This window comes from Pseudophryne corroboree, unplaced genomic scaffold (assembly GCF_028390025.1).
Source record: "Pseudophryne corroboree isolate aPseCor3 unplaced genomic scaffold, aPseCor3.hap2 scaffold_223, whole genome shotgun sequence".
Taxonomy (NCBI): domain Eukaryota; kingdom Metazoa; phylum Chordata; class Amphibia; order Anura; family Myobatrachidae; genus Pseudophryne; species Pseudophryne corroboree.
Window position 1 is genome coordinate 867,659 of NW_026968879.1, and position 24,660 is coordinate 892,318.

The window sequence follows — 24,660 nt, forward strand, 5'->3', positions numbered from 1 at the left end:
AAAAGAGAGATATCGGCAAGGAAAAGCTGTATTGTACCTTTGCATTTTTCTCCCAAACGAAAGACACTAGAATGAAAATTTTAAAGCCTCCTGTTAGTGCTTCATCTACACGTTATAGCCCTGAATTTTCCAATGCCTATCTCTTTGCAAAAGAGAGATATCGGCAAGGAAATGCTGTATTGTACCTTTGCATTTTTCTCCCAAACGAAAGACACTAGAATGAAAATTTTAAAGCCTCCTGTTAGTGCTTCATCTACACGTTATAGCCCTGCATTTTCCAATGCCTATCTCTTTGCAAAAGAGAGATATCGGCAAGGAAAAGCTGCATTGTACTTTTGCATTTTTCTCCCAAACGAAAGACACTAGAATGAAAATTTTAAAGCCTCCTGTTAGTGCTTCATCTACACGTTATTGCCCTGAATTTTCCAATGCCTAGCTCTTTGCAAAAGAGAGATATTGGCAAGGAAAAGCTGTATTGTACCTTTGCATTTTTCTCCCAAACGAAAGACACTAGAATGAAAATTTTAAAGCCTCCTGTTAGTGCTTCATCTACACGTTATAGCCCTGAATTTTCCAATGCCTATCTCTTTGCAAAAGAGAGATATCGGCAAGGAAAAACTGTATTGTACCTTTGCATTTTTCTCCCAAACGAAAGACACTAGAATGAAAATTTTAAAGCCTCCTGTTAGTGCTTCATCTACACGTTATAGCCCTGAATTTTCCAATGCCTATCTCTTTGCAAAAGAGAGATATCGGCAAGGAAAAGCTGTATTGTACCTTTGCATTTTTCTCCCAAACGAAGGACACTAGAATGAAAATTTTAAAGCCTCCTATTAGTGCTTCATCTACACGTTATAGCCCTGAATTTTCCAATGCCTATCTCTTTGCAAAAGAGAGATATCGGCAAGGAAAAGCTGTATTGTACCTTTGCATTTTTCTCCCAAACGAAGTACACTAGAATGAAAATGTTAAAGCCTCCTGTTAGTGCTTCATCTACACGTTATAGCCCTGAATTTTCCAATGCCTATCTCTTTGCAAAAGAGAGATATCGGCAAGGAAAAGCTGTATTGTACCTTTGCATTTTTCTCCCAAACGAAAGACACTAGAATGAAAATTTTAAAGCCTCCTGTTAGTGCTTCATCTACACGTTATAGCCCTGAATTTTCCAATGCCTATCTCTTTGCAAAAGAGAGATATCGGCAAGGAAATGCTGTATTGTACCTTTGCATTTTTCTCCCAAACGAAAGACACTAGAATGAAAATTTTAAAGCCTCCTGTTAGTGCTTCATCTACACGTTATAGCCCTGCATTTTCCAATGCCTATCTCTTTGCAAAAGAGAGATATCGGCAAGGAAAAGCTGCATTGTACTTTTGCATTTTTCTCCCAAACGAAAGACACTAGAATGAAAATTTTAAAGCCTCCTGTTAGTGCTTCATCTACACGTTATAGCCCTGAATTTTCCAATGCCTAGCTCTTTGCAAAAGAGAGATATTGGCAAGGAAAAGCTGTATTGTACCTTTGCATTTTTCTCCCAAACGAAAGACACTAGAATGAAAATTTTAAAGCCTACTGTTAGTGCTTCATCTACACGTTATAGCCCTGAATTTTCCAATGCCTAGCTCTTTGCAAAAGAGAGATATCGGCAAGGAAAAGCTGTATTGTACCTTTGCATTTTTCTCCCAAACGAAAGACACTAGAATGAAAATTTTAAAGCCTCCTGTTAGTGCTTCATCTACACGTTATAGCCCTGAATTTTCCAATGCCTATCTCTTTGCAAAAGAGAGATATCGGCAAGGAAAAGCTGTATTGTACCTTTGCTTTTTTCTCCCAAACGAAAGACACTAGAATGAAAATTTTAAAGCCTTCTATTAGTGCTTCATCTACACGTTATAGCCCTGAATTTTCCAATGCCTATCTCTTTGCAAAAGAGAGATATCGGCAAGGAAAAGCTGCATTGTACTTTTGCATTTTTCTCCCAAACGAAAGACACTAGAATGAAAATTTTAAAGCCTCCTGTTAGTGCTTCATCTACACGTTATAGCCCTGAATTTTCCAATGCCTAGCTCTTTGCAAAAGAGAGATATTGGCAAGGAAAAGCTGTATTGTACCTTTGCATTTTTCTCCCAAACGAAAGACACTAGAATGAAAATTTAAAAGCCTCCTGTTAGTGCTTCATCTACACGGTATAGCCCTGAATTTTCCAATGCCTAGCTCTTTGCAAAAGAGAGATATCGGCAAGGAAAAGCTGTATTGTACCTTTGCATTTTTCTCCCAAACGAAAGACACTAGAATGAAAATTTTAAAGCCTCCTGTTAGTGCTTCATCTACACGTTATAGCCCTGAATTTTCCAATGCCTATCTCTTTGCAAAAGAGAGATATCGGCAAGGAAATGCTGTATTGTACCTTTGCATTTTTCTCCCAAACGAAAGACACTAGAATGAAAATTTTAAAGCCTCCTGTTAGTGCTTCATCTACACGTTATAGCCCTGCATTTTCCAATGCCTATCTCTTTGCAAAAGAGAGATATCGGCAAGGAAAAGCTGCATTGTACTTTTGCATTTTTCTCCCAAACGAAAGACACTAGAATGAAAATTTTAAAGCCTCCTGTTAGTGCTTCATCTACACGTTATTGCCCTGAATTTTCCAATGCCTAGCTCTTTGCAAAAGAGAGATATTGGCAAGGAAAAGCTGTATTGTACCTTTGCATTTTTCTCCCAAACGAAAGACACTAGAATGAAAATTTTAAAGCCTCCTGTTAGTGCTTCATCTACACGTTATAGCCCTGAATTTTCCAATGCCTATCTCTTTGCAAAAGAGAGATATCGGCAAGGAAAAACTGTATTGTACCTTTGCATTTTTCTCCCAAACGAAAGACACTAAAATGAAAATTTTAAAGCCTCCTGTTAGTGCTTCATCTACACGTTATAGCCCTGAATTTTCCAATGCCTATCTCTTTGCAAAAGAGAGATATCGGCAAGGAAAAGCTGTATTGTACCTTTGCATTTTTCTCCCAAACGAAGGACACTAGAATGAAAATTTAAAAGCCTCCTGTTAGTGCTTCATCTACACGGTATAGCCCTGAATTTTCCAATGCCTATCTCTTTGCAAAAGAGAGATATCGGCAAGGAAAAGCTGTATTGTACCTTTGCATTTTTCTCCCAAACGAAAGACACTAGAATGAAAATTTTAAAGCCTCCTGTTAGTGCTTCATCTACACGTTATAGCCCTGAATTTTCCAATGCCTAGCTCTTTGCAAAAGAGAGATATTGTGCTTCCTAGCTGTTTTTTATAAAATCACTTAATTAAATCTAACTCTGATTACGTCAGAGAAGGCCAGGTACCCTACACCATAAGAGGGGGTTTGAAATTTTGACTTGTCTACTTAAAGATCACCAAAATCTGATGACAAGGTCAATTACATCCCTGGGTGGGATTGAACCTCCAACCTTTTGGTTAATAGCCCATGTAAGTGCAAGAAATCCTGAAGCACTCACTCATCATGGGAAAGTACCAATGTGTATCTTGATTATTGACTTTTTAAAGTTTTTCTAGGAAACGTTCTAGATGAATGATTATTAGCCTTTGTCAGTATTGACTTTTGCAAGGTGTCTCTGTGGCGCAATCAGTTAGTGTGTAAGGCTATTAACCAAAAGGTTGGTGGTTCAATCCCACCCAGGGACTTAATTGACCTTGTTATCAGATTTTGGTGATCTTTAAGTAGACAAGTCAAAATTTCAAACCCACTGTTATGGTGTAGGGTACCTGGCCTTCTCTGATGTTTAGATTTGATTCAGTGATTTTATAAAAACAGCTAGGAAGCACAATTTAGCAGTGGGTTGCAGAGAAAAAGAAATATGCTGGCAGAAAAATCCAATTGAGTGATTAAACAGCTCTTCATTTTCTGGCTTTATTTTTATACTAACAAATTTGTTCTCTGAAAAGTGTCCACAAAGCCAAGTCTCTGATTAACACCTTTGTAGGGATGGTTTTTCACCTATTACTAAATTAAACTTGCTTCATTGGAAAGGCAGCAAGATGCATCCTCATTTCAATGTCTACTGAAATAATACAGGTTGACACCAGGAAACATTAACGCCACTGCATCCTTGCTGCTTTCGCATGTGGAAGTCTGTTTAATGTGAAAACAAGGTGATATCTAATTAGCACACAGGTAAGGAATTAAGAAAATCTTTATTTAAGGGTGAAGATGTTTCTCACAAAATCGTTGCCCCAATGCATCATTGAAATTCAAGCTGGAAAGATGATTTTAATATATCACTTGTACATTTTGCATTGCTCTTCTGGTGACAATGTAGTTTGTTTTGTCAATTACCATTTTAATAATCGGGTAAAGAAAATTAATTGGATTTTTGAAAGAAAACAATACTGTCAATATACTATTAAAACAAATTAAAATGGTAAAAGTTATTGTACTTTAAGTAAAAATAAAAGAGCAAAAATATCAATCCCAGTTTTTGATTACTTTAATTAACAAAAAAAAATGCACATAGCAGAGGATAGTTTCGATCAATCAACCTCTGGGTTATGGGCCCAGCATGCTTCCATTGCACTACTCTGCTGCTCATGGAAGTGTAAGAGATCCTGAAGACTAAATTGATTAAAGGCCTAAAAGTACTGGACTATAAGGAAAGACTTACTAGGCTGAATATTTATACACTAGAAAAGAGGTGCCTAAGAGGAGATATTATTAATATCTTCAAATATGTAAAGATACATAACAAAGAGTTATCAGAGGAATTATTTATTAAACGAACACGTGGTCACTCGCTGCGACTGGAGGAAAGTTCAGAACGCAATGGAGGAAAGGTTTCTTCACTGTTAGGGCAATCAGGATGTGGAATTCCCTGCCAGGGAAGGTGGTAATGGCGGACTCTGTAATTGGATTTAAAAAAGGAATGGATACATTTCTGAATGAAAAAGCTATCCAAGGTTATAATACTTAAAATATCAACATGGTTAATCCGGGGGTAACATGAGTTATAGTAGCTAACTAGTCATAAAACATTATACAGCAAGTATGTAGAATCATCACAACTTAAAACAGGTTGAACACGATGGGCAATTTGCCTCTATTCAACCTCAAAAACTATGTTACTATATTACTATGTTATTGTAGTATACAGAACACCACAATGCAATGAGCAGTGATAGTGAGCACTGATGAGGATACTAGAACTGACACTGAGCAGCAAGATGCAGCACTGGACTATTAGTAATGTACTGTAGTATGCTGAGCACCACAATGCAGCACAAGACAATGAGCAGTGATACTGAGCACTGATGAGGATACTACTGAGAACTGACACTGAGCAGGAGAGACACACTACTAGTATTACTGAGCAGCAATAAGTAACCACTGATACTGAGCACTGATATTGAGATTTCCACTGAGAGAACATAGCCACGTCCTCTCCGCTCTCTCTTCAATGCACGAGTAAAAATGGCAGCAACGCGCAGCTCTTTATATGGAATCCGAATCTCGCGAGAATCCGACAGCGGGATGATGACATTTTCCCTTGTTCAGGTTTTCCGAGTCAGGCGGGAACAACCGAGCCTGCCTCGGACCAGTGTAAACAACGTGGAGTTCGTGGGGAATTCGGTTCTCGGAGAACCGAACCCGCTCCTCTCTACCTTATACCCATCAATTTTTTTATTTTCAATCTAAGCCCCTGCAGTTTTCTGTAAGCATCTGCTTCGCTATGATGATCAACAAGTCACAAGGGCAAACACTCAGGGTTTGAGGCGTAGATCTTAGGACCAGCTGCTACAAGCATGGCAGAGGTGTCACTATCACTGGTGACACCCAGAGAGGTGGCGAGGGAGATTGTAATGCAGTGCGCGCAGATAAGCAGCGCAATGGTAAAAAGGAGGCATGGTTTCATAGGTAGGGGCGTGGCCTGGTGGCCTGAATCTACATTTTGTTGCTCCGGGTGTCCCGGGGGTTGGGGGCTGCACCCGGGGACTAGTGTGTGAGCGGTGCTGGCTCCTGCACAGTGACAGGGCATGGCCACCCAGCATGACGCCTCCCTTCTTGACCATGCTGTAATTGCAGTCGCACTGCAGTTCAGCGTGATCATAAAAAATGGTGTAGGCTCCTGCTGGTGCAGACTGTATGTGCGCGCAGGAAGCCGCCACCATTTTTGTGATCACAGCGGCTGAATGTGATGTCATACAGCCGCTGTGACCACGCCCCCTGTGTCTCCTCCGTTGCAGACCCCATTTTGAAGCCTTGCCCCCGCACCGCTCCATCCCTGACTTGGAAATGGAGTGTTGCTGACCCACCTCTCCCCCCCTTCCCCGCCCCGATTGACAGGCAGAGGCGATCACATTCTCTGCGGGGTGCCGCAGAAAATGCAGGCACATGCGTATGCTCTTAGCAATTTTTGCAGTTGGATCGCTTATTGCGATTGCAATCCAACCTGAATCAGGCCCTATTACCTATCACAATGCGCTGCGGGCAGTACAAAATTGGGTTAATATAGGAGAAAAACCCCCAGACCTGTGCTCCTTAACTGTACCTGGTGGCTAGTGGAGCGGCTGCCCAGTAATCAGTGTCCACCGCAGTGCGCACACGGCCCACCCCCTACGGCCTCGCTCCCCTTCATCAGCGGCCTCGTGATCCGGAAGGGTGGTGTGTGTGTGACTGACCTTAGGATGAAACCGGAGCCTCCGCTGCAGTGACCCAGCAACCAGGGCACGGGAGTATACAGCGCCGCTGGGAGTGATGAAGCTGCAGTAAAGATGTCTATTAGGCCTAGCCTGCTGCAGCCCTTGTAGATTCTCATAAAACAAGTTCTTCTTTTCTTGTCAAAATTAATAGCTAAGAATAGGCTGCCTGAGGCAGGCCCCTGTTAATTGGCCTGCTACTGAAGGCACCAACTACAAACTGAGCTCCCTGTTCATGGAAGCGGGGTTATAGAGGAGAATGCACTGAGCTTCTTGGGAACAGTCAAAAGCTTTGAGCCGGTTGGTGCCTCAGATCAAGATCCTACTCTACACCCCAATGTGAATCCTTGTGGAGTCCAGTGTACCCCACAGAAGAAATTAATGTGTCACACCCATTGGCAGCAACCTTAGAATAGCTGCTGACGGGCACAATTGAGAAAGGAAGGGGGGGGGGGGACATTTGAATCCAGCACATAGATGCAATTCAAATATGTAATTTGTACCTTCCTATTTTAAAATATAATGGATGAACCTCACCCTGTGAGAACAATCTTCATGATCAAGAGATCTAATATGTAAAATAAGTATGAGTTGGGATAGGGCTGGGGAGGGTGGCAGCTCGGGCAGCCCCTCCCCCGTCAAGTTAAGGAGATTCAACTGAGGAAGCACAAGGGAACTCTCGTCTGGGGACAACAACTGCAGGGAGACCACATCTTTTCAGATGAACATGGGAGGGCGGAAGGCTGCCTAATACTGAAGCACCATCAAATATCAAACCATATCCAACAACTAGTACAAGCATTCCTGGGGGAAGGTCTGCAGCAGACGGATTTGCATACGGTGATGTCATCCAAGCAGTGGGCCAAAGTTGGCTGGAACCCTCATCTGCATATAAAAAGAGAAAAGGGGCATGCAGGGCATGGCGGCCTTTTGCAGTGCTTGGATGACCCCTAGTTCGCATTAAACACCCCCACCCTCCTTTGGTGTGGGGCTCATGTTGGCCATGCCCCATCCCCTGAAGCATTCATGCTGATTTCTTGCAGCAGCTGGGCACTGTAACAGCTCCAGAGCTGCTCTGTAAGGCAAGTAAAAGGGTGTGGGCCCTGCAGCACCACCTGTAGTTCGCATTGTGCGTTGGAAGGCACAAAGTAAGCAGACGGGAGGAGAAGTCAGGATAGTACACAAGGGCATCCTTTTCTCTTAGTCCGTAGAGGATGCTGGGGTCACATTAAGAACCATGGGGTATAGACGGGATCCGCAAGAGACATGGGCACTTTAAGACTTTCAAAGGGTGTGAACTGGCTCCTCCCTCTATGCCCCTCCTCCAGACTCCAGTTATAGGAACTGTGCCCAGGGAGACGGACATTTCGAGGAAAGGATTTATTGTTAAACTAAGGTGAGCATCTTACCAGCTCACACCTTAAGCATGCCGCAGAACGTGGCATTCAACAGAACACAAGCCAACGGCATGAACAATTGCAGCAAAAAGCTGACCAGAACCGTAACACAACATGTGTATAACCACAAGTAATAACTGCAGACACAGTATGGACTGGGACGGGTGCCCAGCATCCTCTACGTACTAAGAGAAAAGGATTTACCGGTAGGTATTAAAATCCTATTTTCTCATACGACCTAGAGGATGCTGGGGTCACATTAAGAACCATGGGGTTATACCAAAGCTCTTGAACGGGTGGGAGAGTGCGTACGACTCTGCAGCACCGAATGACCCAACTTGAGGTTATCATCAGCCAAGGTATCAAACTTGTAAAACTTAGCAAAAGTGTTTACTAAATAGCTGCTCGGCAAAGTTGCAATGCCGAGACTCCCCGACCAGCTGCCCAGGATGAACCCACCTTTCTAGTAGAATGGGTCTTCACCTAATTCAGTAACGGCAATCCTGCCGTGGAATGAGCATGCTGAATCTTACCACAGATCCAGCGCATAATGGTCTGCATGGAAGCAGGACACCCAATCATGTTGGGAGCATACAGGACAAACAGAGCCTCTGTTTTCCTAATCTGAACCGTTCTGGTGACATAAATTTTCAAAGTTCTGACCACAGCCAGAGACTTTGACTCAACGAAGGTGTCAGTGGCCAAAGGCACCATGTGGAAAGATGAACCACCTTCGGCAGAAATTGTTGACGTGTCCTCAATTCTGCTCTATCTTCATGAAAGATCAAATAAAGGCTCTTGTGATACTGCATGGTTTGTACTGTTTTCCATGTGCTCCCAGATCTTTCAAGCAAGTAGCATGGTCAAGAAAGTTCTGTTTGAAAAGAAACAAACATTTACTGTCATTGTTATGCAAATAAACTTACATTAAAGCTAACAAGAAAGCACACTCGTTCTGTCTTTAAACTGATAAAAGAAACCCCAATAATATGGGGCATGCAAAAATTGAGATAAAACTCAGTTTTGCTCCTCTCCACGGAAATCTTTAATAAAAGGCGAAATATTTGTTAGTTCTGAAGAGAAACCAGAGCATGACCAAGATTCCACCTGTCGCCTGAGTGCCATGCCAGCAGTTCTCATTCAGCTCAAAGTGAGCACCCAATTTGAATGAAAGAAAGCAGATTTCTCACCAGGCTTCCCCTTGCTATAAACATGGTTTGTACTCTTTTCCATGTGCTCCCAGATCTTTCAAACAATTAGTGTGGTCAAGAAAGTTCTGTTTGAAAAGAAACAAACATTTACTGTCATTTCTATGCAAATGAGCTTACATTAAAGCACACTCGTTCTATCTTTAAACCAATAAAATAAAACCCCAATAAGATGGGGCATGCAAAAATTGAGATAAAACTCAGTTTTGCTCCTCTCCACGGAAATCTTTAGTAAAAGGCGAAAGATTTGTTCGTTCTGAAGAGAAACCACAGCATGACCAAGATTCTACCTGTCGCCTGAGTGCCATGCCAGCAGTCCTCATTCAGCTCAAAGTGAGCACCCAATTTGAAAGAAAGAAAGCAGATTTCTCACCAGGCTTCCCCTTGCTATAAACATGGTTTGTACTCTTTTCCATGTGCTCCCAGATCTTTCAAGCAATTAGTATAGTCAAGAAAGTTCTGTTTGAAAAGAAACAAACATTTACTGTCATTTCTACGCAAATGAGCTTACATTAAAGCACACTCGTTCTATCTTTAAACTGATAAAAGAAACCCCAATAAGACGGGGCATGCAAAAATTGAGATAAAACTCAGTTTTGCTCCTCTCCATGGAAATCTTTAGTAAAAGGCGAAAGATTTGTTCGTTCTGAAGAGAAACCAGAGCATGACCAAGATTCCACCTGTCGCCTGAGTGCCGTGCCAGCAGTCCTCATTCAGCTCAAAGTGAGCACCCAATTTGAAAGAAAGAAAGCAGATTTCTCACCAGGCTTCCCCTTGCTATAAGCATGGTTTGTACTCTTTTCCATGTGCTCCCAGATCTTTCAAGCAATTAGTATGGTCAAGAAAGTTCTGCTTGAAAAGAAACAGACATTTATTGTCATTGTTATGCAAATAAACTTACATTAAAGCTAACAAGAAAGCACACTCGTTCTGTCTTTAATCCGATAAAAGAAACCCCAATAATATGGGGCATGCAAAAATTGAGATAAAACTCAGTTTTGCTCCTCTCCACGGAAATCTTTAGTAAAAGGCGAAAGATTTGTTCGTTCTGAAGAGAAACCAGAGCATGACCAAGATTCCACCTGTCGCCTGAGTGCCGTGCCAGCAGTCCGTATTCAGATCAAAGTGAGCGCCCAATTTGAAAGAAAGCAGATTTCTCACCTGTCTTCTCCTTGCTATAAGCATGGTTTGTACTGTATTCCATGTGCTCCCAGATCTTTCAAGCAAGTAGCATGGTCAAGAAAGTTCTGTTTGAAAAGAAACAAACATTTACTGTCATTTCTATGCAAATGAGCTTACATTAAAGCACACTCATTCTATCTTTAAACCGATAAAAGAAACCCCAAAAAGATGGGGCATGCAAAAATTGAGATAAAACTCGGTTTTGCTCCTCTCCACGGAAATCTTTAGTAAAAGGCGAAAGATTTGTTCGTTCTGAAGAGAAACCAGAGCATGACCAAGATTTTTATCTGAAAATATGTGTTCTCCCTGCAGTTGTTGTCCCCAGATGAGAGTTCCCTTGTGCTGCCTCAGTTGAATCTCCTTTACTTGACAGGGGGATGCTCGAGCAGCGACCCTCCCCAGCTCTAGCCCAACTCCTACTTACCTGCCAGGTGAGATACTATGATCATGAAGGTGCTTCTCCCAGGGCAAGGCTCACCCATTGCACTCTGGGTGTGCTGCTTCTGCGATTTCCCCAAATGTGGGAAACTTGACTGCATAATTTGTGTTTCCCCTGGTCGGCTCTCGTATAATTCAGATCTCTTTGTCTCAGGTCTCTCTCCAGCCTAGTTTGCTGTCTGTTTCTACTTCTCTTTTCTTGAGCCGCTCCCTTCTATGCCCTTGCGCACTATCCTGACTTCTCCCGTCTGCTTACTTCGTGCCTTCCAACGCACAATGCAAACTACAGGTAGTGCTGCAGGACCCACACCCTTTTACTTGCCTTACAGAGCGTCTCTGGAGCAGTTACAGTGCCCAGCTGCTGCAAGAAATCAGCTTGAATGCTTCAGGGGCTGGGGAATAGCCAACATGAGCCCCACACCGAAGGAGGGTGGAGGTGTGTAATGCGAACTAGGGGTCATCCAAGCGCCGCAAAAGGCCGCCATGCCCTGCACGCCCCTTGTCTCTTTTCATATGCAGACGAGGGTTGAAGCCAACTTTGACCCACTGTTTGGATGACATCACCATATGCAAATCCATCTGCTGCAGGCCTTCCCCCAGGAATGCTTGCACTAGTTGTTGCATTTGGTTTGTTGTTTGGGGGTGCTTCAGTATTAGGCAGCCTTCTGCCCTCCCATGTTCATCTGAAAATATGTGTTCTCCCTGCAGTTGTTGTCCCCAGATGAGAGTTCCCTTGTGCTGCCTCAGTTGAATCTCCTTTACTTGACAGAGATGTGCCTGAGCAGCGGCCCTCCCCAGCCCTATCCCAAATCATACTTATTTTGCATAGGCGATACCATGGTCATGAAGATTGTTCTCCCAGGGTGAGGTTCATTCATTGCATTCTGGGTATGCTGACCCCTGTGATTTCCCCAAATGTGGGAAACTCGACTGCATTATTTGTGGTAGTGGGGGACTGTGTTTGTGCTTTCCTCTGGTCAGCTCTGGTAAAAATCAGATTTCTTTATCTCAGATCTTCCTCTAGCCTTGTTCTTCTTTCGAGAGTTCCCTTGTGCTGCCTCAGTTGGATCTCTTTCACTTGACAGGGGGGTGCCCGAGCAGCGACCCTCCCCAGCTCTAGCCCAACTCCTACTTACCTGCCAGGTGAGATACTATGATCATGAAGGTGCTTCTCCCAGGGCAAGGCTCACCCATTGCACTCTAGTTGTGCTGCCCCTGTGATTTCCCCAAATGTGGGAAACTTGACTGCATAATTTGTGTTTCCCTTGGTCGGCTCTCGTATAATTCAGATCTCTTTGTCTCAGGTCTCTCTCCAGCCTAGTTTGCTGTCTGTTTCCACTTCTCTTTTCTTGAGCCGCTCCCTTCTATGCCCTTGCGCACTATCCTGACTTCTCCCGTCTGCTTACTTCGTGCCTTCCAACGCACAATGCAAACTACAGGTAGTGCTGCAGGGCCCACACCCTTTTACTTGCCTTACAGAGCAGCTCTGGAGCAGTTACAGTGCCCAGCTGCTGCAAGAAATCAGCTTGAATGCTTCAGGGGCTGGGGCATAGCCAACATGAGCCCCACACCGAAGGAGGGTGGAGGTGTGTAATGCGAACTAGGGGTCATCCAAGCGCCGCAAAAGGCCGCCATGCCCTGCACGCCCCTTTTCTCTTTTCATATGCAGACGAGGGTTGAAGCCAACTTTGACCCACTGCTTGGATGGCATCACCATATGCAAATCCATCTGCTGCAGGCCTTCCCCCAGGAATGCTTGCACTAGTTGTTGCATTTGGTTTGTTGTTTGGGGGTGCTTCAGTATTAGGCAGCCTTCTGCCCTCCCATGTTCATCTGAAAATATGTGTTCTCCCTGCAGTTGTTGTCCCCAGATGAGAGTTCCCTTGTGCTGCCTCAGTTGAATCTCCTTTACTTGACAGAGATGTGCCTGAGCAGCGGCCCTCCCCAGCCCTATCCCAAATCATACTTATTTTGCATAGGAGAGACCATGGTCTTGAAGATTGTTCTCCCAGGGTGAGGTTCATTCATTGCATTCTGGGTATGCTGACCCATGTGATTTCCCCAAATGTGGGAAACTCAACTGCATTATTTGTGGTAGTGGGGGACTGTGTTTGTGCTTTCCTCTGGTCAGCTCTAGTAAAAGTCAGATTTCTTTGTTTCAGTTCTTCCTCTAGCCTTGTTCTTCTTTCGAGAGTTCCCTTGTGCTGCCTCAGTGTGTATGGTTATTAATCAAAAGGTTGGTGGTTCAATCCCACTAAGGGACGTAATTGACCTTGTTATCAGATTTTGGTGATATTTAAGTAGACAAGTCAAAATTTCAAACCCCCTGTTATGGTGTAGGGTACCTGGCCTTCTCTGATGTAATCAGAGTTAGATTTGATTCAGTGATTTTATAAAAACAGCTAGGAAGCACAATTTAGCAGTGGGTTGCAGAGAAAAAGAAATATGCTGGCAAAAAAATCCAATTGAGTGATTAAACAGCTCTTCATTTTCTGGCTTTATTTTTATGCTAACAAATTTGTTCTCTGAAAAGTGTCCACAAAGCCAAGTCTCTGATTAACACCTTTGTAGGGATGGTTTTTCACCTATTACTAAATTAAACTTGCTTCATTGGAAAGGCAGCAAGATGCATCCTCATTTCAATGTCTACTGAAATAATACAGGTTGACACCAGGAAACATTAACGCCACTGCATCCTTGCTGCTTTCGCATGTGGAAGTCTGTTTAATGTGAAAACAAGGTGATATCTAATTAGCACACAGGTAAGGAATTAAGAAAATCTTTATTTAAGGGTGAAGGTGTTTCTCACAAAATCGTTGCCCCAATGCATCATTGAAATTCAAGCTGGAAAGATGATTTTAATATATCACTTGTACATTTTGTATTGCTCTTCTGGTGACAATGTAGTTTGTTTTTGTCAATTACCATTTTAATAATAGGGTAAAGAAAATTAAGTGGATTTTTGAAAGAAAACAATACTGTCAATATACTATTAAAACAAATTAAAATGGTAAAAGTTAGTGTACTTTAAGTAAAAATAAAAGAGCAAAAATATCAATCCCAGTTTTGGATTACTTTAATTAACAAAAAAAATGCATATAGCAGAGGATAGTTTCAATCTGCCTACCTCTGGGTTATGGGCCCAGCATTTTTCCATTGCAGTACTCTGCTGCACATGTAAGTGCAAGAGATCCTGAAGCACTCACTCATCATGGGAAAGTACCAATGTGTTTCTTCGTTGGTTGATGGAAGAAACATCTTACAAAAACTCTCCAGATTATTGACTTTTTAAAGTTTTTCTAGGAAACGTTCTAGATGAATGCTTATTAGCCTTTGTCAGTACGTACGTTTGTAAAGTGTCTCTGTGGCGCAATCTGTTAGTGTGTTTGGTTATTAATCAAAGGGTTGGTGGTTCAATCCCACCCAAGGATGTAATTGACCTTGTTATCAGATTTTGGTGATCTTTAAGTAGACAAGTCAAAATTTCAAACCCCCTTCTTATGGTGTAGGGTACCTGGCCTACTCTGATGTAATCAGAGTTAGATTTGAATCAGTGATTTTATAAAAAAAAACAGCTAGGAAGCACAATTTAGCAGTGGGTTGCAGAGAAAAAGAAATATGCTGGCAGAAAAATCCAATTGAGTGATTAAACAGCTCTTCATTTTCTGGCTTTATTTTTATGCTAACAAATTTGTTCTCTGAAAAGTGTCCACAAAGCTAAGTCTCTGATTAACACCTTTGTAGGGATGGTTTTTCACCTATTACTAAATTAAACTTGCTTCATTGGAAAGGCAGCAAGATGCATCCTCATTTCAATGTCTACTGAAATAATACAGGTTGACACCAGGAAACATTAACGCCACTGCATCCTTGCTGCTTTCGCATGTGGAAGTCTGTTTAATGTGAAAACAAGGTGATATCTAATTAGCACACAGGTAAGGAATTAAGAAAATCTTTATTTAAGGGTGAAGATGTTTCTCACAAAATCGTTGCCCCAATGCATCATTGAAATTCAAGCTGGAAAGATGATTTTAATATATCACTTGTACATTTTGTATTGCTCTTCTGGTGACAATGTAGTTTGTTTTTGTCAATTACCATTTTAATAATCGGGTAAAGAAAATTAATTGGATTTTTGAAAGAAAACAATACTGTCAATATACTATTAAAACAAATTAAAATGGTAAAAGTTATTGTACTTTAAGTAAAAATAAAAGAGCAAAAATATCAATCCCAGTTTTGGATTACTTTAATTAACAAAAAAAAAATGCATATAGCAGAGGATAGTTTCAATCTGCCTACCTCTGGGTTATGGACCCAGCATGCTTCCATTACAGTACTCTGCTGCACATGTAAGTGCAAGAGGTCCTGAAGCACTCACTTATCATGGGAAAGTACCAATGTGTTTCTTCATTGGTTGATGGAAGAAACATCTTACAAAAACTCTCCACATTATTGACTTTTTAAAATGTTTCTAGGAAACGTTCTAGATGAATGCTTATTAGCCTTTGTCAGTATGTACTTTTGCAAAGTGTCGCTGTGGCGCAATCAGTTAGTGTGTATGGTTATTAACCAAAAGGTTGGTGGTTCAATCCCACCCAGGGACGTAATTGACCTTGTTATCAGATTTTGGTGATCTTTAAGTAGACAAGTCAAAATTTCAAACCCCCTGTTATGGTGTAGGGTACCTGGCCTTCTCTGATGTAATCAGAGTTAGATTTGATTCAGTGATTTTATAAAAACAGCTAGGAAGCACAATTTAGCAGTGGGTTGCAGAGAAAAAGAAATATGCTGGCAAAAAAATCCAATTGAGTGATTAAACAGCTCTTCATTTTCTGGCTTTATTTTTATGCTAACAAATTTGTTCTCTGAAAAGTGTCCACAAAGCCAAGTCTCTGATTAACACCTTTGTAGGGATGGTTTTTCACCTATTACTAAATTAAACTTGCTTCATTGGAAAGGCAGCAAGATGCATCCTCATTTCAATGTCTACTGAAATAATACAGGTTGACACCAGGAAACATTAACGCCACTGCATCCTTGCTGCTTTCGCATGTGGAAGTCTGTTTAATGTGAAAACAAGGTGATATCTAATTAGCACACAGGTAAGGAATTAAGAAAATCTTTATTTAAGGGTGAAGGTGTTTCTCACAAAATCGTTGCCCCAATGCATCATTGAAATTCAAGCTGGAAAGATGATTTTAATATATCACTTGTACATTTTGTATTGCTCTTCTGGTGACAATGTAGTTTGTTTTTGTCAATTACCATTTTAATAATCGGGTAAAGAAAATTAATTGGATTTTTGAAAGAAAACAATACTGTCAATATACTATTAAAACAAATTAAAATGGTAAAAGTTATTGTACTTTAAGTAAAAATTAAAGAGCAAAAATATCAATCCCAGTTTTGGATTACTTTAATTAACAAAAAAAAATGCATATAGCAGAGGATAGTTTCAATCTGCCTACCTCTGGGTTATGGGCCCAGCATTTTTCCATTGCAGTACTCTGCTGCACATGTAAGTGCAAGAGATCCTGAAGCACTCACTCATCATGGGAAAGTACCAATGTGTTTCTTCGTTGGTTGATGGAAGAAACATCTTACAAAAACTCTCCAGATTATTGACTTTTTAAAGTTTTTCTAGGAAACGTTCTAGATGAATGCTTATTAGCCTTTGTCAGTATGTACGTTTGTAAAGTGTCTCTGTGGCGCAATCTGTTAGTGTGTTTGGTTATTAATCAAAGGGTTGGTGGTTCAATCCCACCCAGGGATGTAATTGACCTTGTTATCAGATTTTGGTGATCTTTAAGTAGACAAGTCAAAATTTCAAACCCCCTTCTTATGGTGTAGGGTACCTGGCCTACTCTGATGTAATCAGAGTTAGATTTGAATCAGTGATTTTATAAAAAAAACAGCTAGGAAGCACAATTTAGCAGTGGGTTGCAGAGAAAAAGAAATATGCTGGCAGAAAAATCCAATTGAGTGATTAAACAGCTCTTCATTTTCTGGCTTTATTTTTATGCTAACGAATTTGTTCTCTGAAAAGTGTCCACAAAGCCAAGTATCTGATTAACATATTTGTAGGGATGGTTTTTCACCTATTACTAAATTAAACTTGCTTCATTGGAAAGGCAGCAAGATGCATCCTCATTTCAATATCTACTGAAATAATACAGGTTGACACCCGGAAACATTAACGCCACTGCATCCTTGCTGCTTTCTCATGTGGAAGTCTGTTTAATGTGAAAACAAGGTGATATCTAATTAGCACACAGGTAAGGAATTAAGAAAATCTTTATTTAAGGGTGAAGATGTTTCTCACAAAATCGTTGCCCCAATGCATCATTGAAATTCAAGCTGGAAAGATGATTTTAATATATCACTTGTACATTTTGTATTGCTCTTCTGGTGACACTGTAGTTTGTTTTTGTCAATTACCATTTTAATAATCGGGTAAAGAAAATTAATTGGATTTTTGAAAGAAAACAATACTGTCAATATACTATTAAAACAAATTAAAATGGTAAAAGTTATTGTACTTTAAGTAAAAAAAAAAGCTAAAATATCAATCCCTGTTTTGGATTATTTTAATGAACAAAAAAAAAATGCATATAGCAAAGGATAGTTTCAATCTGCCTACCTCTGGGTTATGGGCCCAGCATGCTTCCATTGCAGTACTCTGCTGCACATGTAAGTGCAAGAGATCCTGAAGCACTCACTCATCATGCGAAAGTAACAATGTGTTTCTTCATTGGTTGCTGGAAGAAACATCTTACAAAAACTCTCCAGATTATTGACTTTTTAAAGTTTTTCTAGGAAACGTTCTAGATGAATGCTTATTAGTCTTTGTCAGTATGTACTTTTCGCAAAGTGTCTCTGTGGCGCGATCGGTTAGTGTGTTCAGCTATTAATCAAAAGGTTGGTGGTTCAATCCCATCCAGGGACGTAATTGACCTTGTGATCAGATTTTGGTAATATTTAAGTAGACAAGTCAAAATTGCAAACCCCCTCTTATGGTGTAGGGTACCTGGCCTTCTCTGATGTAATCAGAGTTAGATTTGATTAAGTGATTTTATAAAAAAAACAGCTAGGAAGCACAATTTAGCAGTGGGTTGCAGAGAAAAAGAAAAATGCTGGCAGAAAAATCCAATTGAGTGATTAAACAGCTCTTCATTTTCTGGCTTTATTTTTATGATAACAAATTTGTTCTCTGAAAAGTGTCCACAAAGCCAAGTATCTGATTAACATCTTTGTAGGGATGGTTTTTCACCTATTACTAAATTAAACTTGCTTCATTGGAAAGGCAGCAAGATGCATCCTCATTTCAATATCTACGGAAATAATACAGGTTGACACCAGGAAACATTAACGCCACTGCATCTTTGCTGTTTTCTCATGTGGAAGTCTGTTTAATGTGAAAACAAGGTGATATCTAATTAGCACACAGGTAAGGAATTAAGAACATCTTTATTTAAGGGTGAAGATGTTTCTCACAAAATCGTTACCCCAATGCATCATTGAAATTCAAGCTGGAAAGATGATTTTAATATATCACTTGTACATTTTGTATTGCTCTTCTGGTGACAATGTAGTTTGTTTTTGTCAATTACCATTTTAATAATCGGGTAAAGAAAATTAATAGGATTTTTGAAAGAAAACAATACTATTAAAACAAATTAAAATGGTAAAAGTTATTGTACTTTAAGTAAAAATAAAAGAGCAAAAATATCAATCCCAGTTTTGGATTACTTTAATTAACAAAAAAAAATGCATATAGCAGAGGATAGTTTCAATCTGCCTACCTCTGGGTTATGGACCCAGCATGCTTCCATTACAGTACTCTGCTGCACATGTAAGTGCAAGAGATCCTGAAGCACTCACTCATCATGGGAAAGTACCAATGTGTTTCTTCATTGGTTGATGGAAGAAACATCTTACAAAAACTCTCCACATTATTGACTTTTTAAAATGTTTCTAGGAATCATTCTAGATGAATGCTTATTAGCCTTTGTCAGTAAGTACTTTTGCAAAATGTCGCTGTGGCGCAATCAGTTAGTGTGTAAGGCTATTAACCAAAAGGTTGGTGGTTCAATCCCACCCAGGGACTTAATTGACCTTGTTATCAGATTTTGGTGATCTTTAAGTAGACAAGTCAAAATTTCAAACCCACTGTTATGGTGTAGGGTACCTGGCCTTCTCTGATGTTTAGATTTGATTCAGTGATTTTATAAAAACAGCTAGGAAGCACAATTTAGCAGTGGGTTGCAGAGAAAAAGAAATATGCTGGCAGAAAAATCCAATTGAGTGATTAAACAGCTCTTCATTTTCTGGCTTTATTTTTATACTAACAAATTTGTTCTCTGAAAAGTGTCCACAAAGCCAAGTCTCTGATTAACACCTTTGTAGGGATGGTTTTTCACCTATTACTAAATTAAACTTGCTTCATTGGAAAGGCAGCAAGATGCATCCTCATTTCAATGTCTACTGAAATAATACAGGTTGACACCAGGAAACATTAACGCCACTGCATCCTTGCTGCTTTCGCATGTGGAAGTCTGTTTAATGTGAAAACAAGGTGATATCTAATTAGCACACAGGTAAGGAATTAAGAAAATCTTTATTTAAGGGTGAAGATGTTTCTCACAAAATCGTTGCCCCAATGCATCATTGAAATTCAAGCTGGAAAGATGATTTTAATATATCACTTGTACATTTTGTATTGCTCTTCTGGTGACAATGTAGTTTGTTTTTGTCAATTACCATTTTAATAATCGGGTAAAGAAAATTAATTGGATTTTTGAAAGAAAACAATACTGTCAATATACTATTAAAACAAATTAAAATGGTAAAAGTTATTGTACTTTAAGTAAAAATAAAAGAGCAAAAATATCAATCCCAGTTTTGGATTACTTTAATTAACAAAAAAAAATGCATATAGCAGAGGATAGTTTCAATCTGCCTACCTCTGGGTTATGGACCCAGCATGCTTCCATTACAGTACTCTGTTGCACATGTAAGTGCAAGAGGTCCTGAAGCACTCACTTATCATGGGAAAGTACCAATGTGTTTCTTCATTGGTTGATGGAAGAAACATCTTACAAAAACTCTCCACATTATTGACTTTTTAAAATGTTTCCAGGAATCGTTCTAGATGAATGCTTATTAGCCTTTGTCAGTATGTTCTTTTGCAAAGTGTTGTTTTGGCGCAATCAGTTAGTGTGTAAGGCTATTAACCAAAAGGTTGGTGGTTCAATCAGGACTTAATTGACCTTGTTATCAGATTTTGGTGATCTTTAAGTAGACAAGTCAAAATTTCAAACCCCCTGTTATGGTGTAGGGTACCTGGCCTTCTCTAATGTAATCAGAGTTAGATTTGATTCAGTGATTTTATAAAAACAGCTAGGAAGAACAATTTAGCAGTGGGTTGCAGAGAAAAAGAAATATGCTGGCAGAAAAATCCAATTGAGTGATTAAACAGCTCTTCATTTTCTGGCTTTATTTTTACACTAACAAATTTGTTCTCTGAAAAGTGTCCACAAAGACAAGTCTCTGATTAACACCTTTGTAGGGATGGTTTTTCACCTATTACTAAATTAAACTTGCTTCATTGGAAAGGCAGCAAGATGCATCTTCATTTCAATGTCTACTGAAATAATACAGGTTGACACCAGGAAACATTAACGCCACTGCATCCTTGCTGCTTTCGCATGTGGAAGTCTGTTTAATGTGAAAACAAGGTGATATCTAATTAGCACACAGGTAAGGAATTAAGAAAATCTTTATTTAAGGGTGAAGATGTTTCTCACAAAATCGTTGCCCCAATGCATCATTGAAATTCAAGCTGGAAAGATGATTTTAATATATCACTTGTACATTTTGTATTGCTCTTCTGGTGACAATGTAGTTTGTTTTTGTCAATTACCATTTTAATAATCGGGTAAAGAAAATTAAGTGGATTTTTGAAAGAAAACAATACTATTAAAACAAATTAAAATGGTAAAAGTTATTGTACTTTAAGTAAAAATAAAAGAGCAAAAATATCAATCCCAGTTTTGGATTACTTTAATTAACAAAAAAAATGCATATAGCAGAGGATAGTTTCAATCTGCCTACCTCTGGGTTATGGACCCAGCATGCTTCCATTACAGTACTCTGCTGCACATGTAAGTGCAAGAGATCCTGAAGCACTCACTCATCATGGGAAAGTACCAATGTGTTTCTTCATTGGTTGATGGAAGAAACATCTTACAAAAACTCTCCACATTATTGACTTTTTAAAATGTTTCTAGGAATCATTCTAGATGAATGCTTATTAGCCTTTGTCAGTAAGTACTTTTGCAAAGTGTCGCTGTGGCGCAATCAGTTAGTGTGTAAGGCTATTAACCAAAAGGTTGGTGGTTCAATCCCACCCAGGGACTTAATTGACCTTGTTATCAGATTTTGGTGATCTTTAAGTAGACAAGTCAAAATTTCAAACCCACTGTTATGGTGTAGGGTACCTGGCCTTCTCTGATGTTTAGATTTGATTCAGTGATTTTATAAAAACAGCTAGGAAGCACAATTTAGCAGTGGGTTGCAGAGAAAAAGAAATATGCTGGCAGAAAAATCCAATTGAGTGATTAAACAGCTCTTCATTTTCTGGCTTTATTTTTATACTAACAAATTTGTTCTCTGAAAAGTGTCCACAAAGCCAAGTCTCTGATTAACACCTTTGTAGGGATGGTTTTTCACCTATTACTAAATTAAACTTGCTTCATTGGAAAGGCAGCAAGATGCATCCTCATTTCAATGTCTACTGAAATAATACAGGTTGACACCAGGAAACATTAACGCCACTGCATCCTTGCTGCTTTCGCATGTGGAAGTCTGTTTAATGTGAAAACAAGGTGATATCTAATTAGCACACAGGTAAGGAATTAAGAAAATCTTTATTTAAGGGTGAAGATGTTTCTCACAAAATCGTTGCCCCAATGCATCATTGAAATTCAAGCTGGAAAGATGATTTTAATATATCACTTGTACATTTTGTATTGCTCTTCTGGTGACAATGTAGTTTGTTTTTGTCAATTACCATTTTAATAATCGGGTAAAGAAAATTAATTGGATTTTTGAAAGAAAACAATACTGTCAATATACTATTAAAACAAATTAAAATGGTAAAAGTTATTGTACTTTAAGTAAAAATAAAAGAGCAAAAATATCAATCCCAGTTTTGGATTACTTTAATTAACAAAAAAAAATGCATATAGCAGAGGATAGTTTCAATCTGCCTACCTCTGGGTTATGGACCCAGCATGCTTCCATTACAGTACTCTGTTGCACATGTAAGTGCAAGAGGTCCTGAAGCACTCACTTATCATGGGAAAGTACCAATGTGTTTCTTCATTGGTTGATGGAAGAAACATCTTACAAAAACTCTCCACATTATTGACTTTTTAAAATGTTTCTAGGAATCGTTCTAGATGAATGCTTATTAGCCTTTGTCAGTATGTTCTTTTGCAAAGTGTTGTTTTGGCGCAATCAGTTAGTGTGTAAGGCTATTAACCAAAAGGTTGGTGGTTCAATCCCACCCAGGGACTTAATTGACCTTGTTATCAGATTTTGGTGATCTTTAAGTAGACAAGTCAAAATTTCAAACCCCCTGTTATGGTGTAGGGTACCTGGCCTTCTCTAATGTAATCAGAGTTAGATTTGATTCAGTGATTTTATAAAAACAGCTAGGAAGAACAATTTAGCAGTGGGTTGCAGAGAAAAAGAAATATGCTGGCAGAAAAATCCAATTGAGTGATTAAACAGCTCTTCATTTTCTGGCTTTATTTTTACACTAACAAATTTGTTCTCTGAAAAGTGTCCACAAAGACAAGTCTCTGATTAACACCTTTGTAGGGATGGTTTTTCACCTATTACTAAATTAAACTTGCTTCATTGGAAAGGCAGCAAGATGCATCTTCATTTCAATGTCTACTGAAATAATACAGGTTGACACCAGGAAACATTAACGCCACTGCATCCTTGCTGCTTTCGCATGTGGAAGTCTGTTTAATGTGAAAACAAGGTGATATCTAATTAGCACACAGGTAAGGAATTAAGAAAATCTTTATTTAAGGGTGAAGATGTTTCTCACAAAATCGTTGCCCCAATGCATCATTGAAATTCAAGCTGGAAAGATGATTTTAATATATCACTTGTACATTTTGTATTGCTCTTCTGGTGACAATGTAGTTTGTTTTTGTCAATTACCATTTTAATAATCGGGTAAAGAAAATTAAGTGGATTTTTGAAAGAAAACAATACTGTCAATATACTATTAAAACAAATTAAAATGGTAAAAGTTATTGTACTTTAAGTAAAAATAAAAGAGCAAAAATATCAATCCCAGTTTTGGATTACTTTAATTAACAAAAAAAAATGCATATAGCAGAGGATAGTTTCAATTTGCCTACCTCTGGGTTATGGACCCAGCATGCTTCCATTACAGTACTCTGCTGCACATGTAAGTGCAAGAGGTCCTGAAGCACTCACTTATCATGGGAAAGTACCAATGTGTTTCTTCATTGGTTGATGGAAGAAACATCTTACAAAAACTCTCCACATTATTGACTTTTTAAAATGTTTCTAGGAATCGTTCTAGATGAATGCTTATTAGCCTTTGTCAGTATGTACTTTTGCTAAGTGTAGCTGTGGCGCAATCAGTTAGTGTGTAAGGCTATTAACCAAAAGGTTGGTTGTTCAATCCCACCCAGGGATTTAATTGACCTTGTTATCAGATTTTGGTGATCTTTAAGTAGACAAGTCAAAATTTCAAACCCCCTGTTATGGTGTAGGGTACCTGGCCTTCTCTGATGTAATCAGAGTTAGATTTGATTCAGTGATTTTATAAAAACAGCTAGGAAGCACAATTTGGCAGTGGGTTGCAGAGAAAAAGAAATATGCTGGCACAAAAATCCAATTGAGTGTTTAAACAGCTCTTCATTTTCTGGCTTTATTTTTATGCTAACTAATTTGTTCTCTGAAAAGTGTCCACAAAGCCAAGTATCTGATTAACATATTTGTAGGGATGGTTTTTCACCTATTACTAAATTAAACTTGCTTCATTGGAAAGGCAGCAAGATGTATCCTCATTTCAATATCTACTGAAATAATAAAGGTTGACACCAGGAAACATTAACGCCACTGCATCCTTGCTGCTTTCTCATGTGGAAGTCTGTTTAATGTGAAAACAAGGTGATATCTAATTAGCACACAGGTAAGGAATTAAGAAAATCTTTATTTAAGGGTGAAGATGTTTCTCACAAAATCGTTGCCCCAATGCATCATTGAAATTCAAGCTGGAAAGATGATTTTAATATATCACTTGTACATTTTGTATTGCTCTTATGGTGACAATGTAGTTTGTTTTTGTCAATTACCATTTTAATAATAGGGTAAAGAAAATTAAGTGGATTTTTGAAAGAAAACAATACTGTCAATATACTATTAAAACAAATTAAAATGGTAAAAGTTATTGTACTTTAAGTAAAAATAAAAGCGAAAATATCAATCCCAGTTTTGGATTACTTTAATGAACAAAAAAAAAAATTCATATAGCAAAGGATAGTTTCAATCTGCCTACCTCTGGGTTATGGGCCCAGCATGCTTCCATTGCAGTACTCTGCTGCACATGTAAGTGCAAGAGATCCTGAAGCACTCACTCATCATGCGAAAGTACTAATGTGTTTCTTCATTGGTTGCTGGAAGAAACAT

The 24,660-nt window shown here is 39.2% G+C and overlaps 9 non-coding genes across 9 annotated transcripts; 4 read left to right on the plus strand and 5 right to left on the minus strand.

Annotated features, from left to right (window-relative positions):
- Positions 1 to 9,063: 9,063 nt before the first annotated feature.
- LOC135008958 (U5 spliceosomal RNA) lies at positions 9,064 to 9,179 on the minus strand. The gene has a single exon (XR_010208558.1). It is a non-coding gene; the product is annotated as a U5 spliceosomal RNA (small nuclear RNA).
- Positions 9,180 to 9,454: 275 nt separating this feature from the next.
- On the minus strand, positions 9,455 to 9,570 carry LOC135008939 (U5 spliceosomal RNA). The gene has a single exon (XR_010208540.1). It is a non-coding gene; the product is annotated as a U5 spliceosomal RNA (small nuclear RNA).
- Positions 9,571 to 9,844: 274 nt separating this feature from the next.
- LOC135008942 (U5 spliceosomal RNA) lies at positions 9,845 to 9,960 on the minus strand. Its single transcript, XR_010208543.1, has one exon. It is a non-coding gene; the product is annotated as a U5 spliceosomal RNA (small nuclear RNA).
- Positions 9,961 to 10,246: 286 nt separating this feature from the next.
- LOC135008904 (U5 spliceosomal RNA) lies at positions 10,247 to 10,362 on the minus strand. Its single transcript, XR_010208507.1, has one exon. It is a non-coding gene; the product is annotated as a U5 spliceosomal RNA (small nuclear RNA).
- Positions 10,363 to 10,632: 270 nt separating this feature from the next.
- Positions 10,633 to 10,748, minus strand: LOC135008911 (U5 spliceosomal RNA). The gene has a single exon (XR_010208513.1). It is a non-coding gene; the product is annotated as a U5 spliceosomal RNA (small nuclear RNA).
- A 144-nt stretch (positions 10,749 to 10,892) lies between these two features.
- On the plus strand, positions 10,893 to 11,055 carry LOC135008774 (U1 spliceosomal RNA). The gene has a single exon (XR_010208421.1). It is a non-coding gene; the product is annotated as a U1 spliceosomal RNA (small nuclear RNA).
- Positions 11,056 to 11,726: 671 nt separating this feature from the next.
- On the plus strand, positions 11,727 to 11,890 carry LOC135008589 (U1 spliceosomal RNA). Its single transcript, XR_010208243.1, has one exon. It is a non-coding gene; the product is annotated as a U1 spliceosomal RNA (small nuclear RNA).
- Positions 11,891 to 12,042: 152 nt separating this feature from the next.
- LOC135008884 (U1 spliceosomal RNA) lies at positions 12,043 to 12,205 on the plus strand. The gene has a single exon (XR_010208496.1). It is a non-coding gene; the product is annotated as a U1 spliceosomal RNA (small nuclear RNA).
- A 671-nt stretch (positions 12,206 to 12,876) lies between these two features.
- Positions 12,877 to 13,040, plus strand: LOC135008612 (U1 spliceosomal RNA). The gene has a single exon (XR_010208265.1). It is a non-coding gene; the product is annotated as a U1 spliceosomal RNA (small nuclear RNA).
- Positions 13,041 to 24,660: the final 11,620 nt, after the last annotated feature.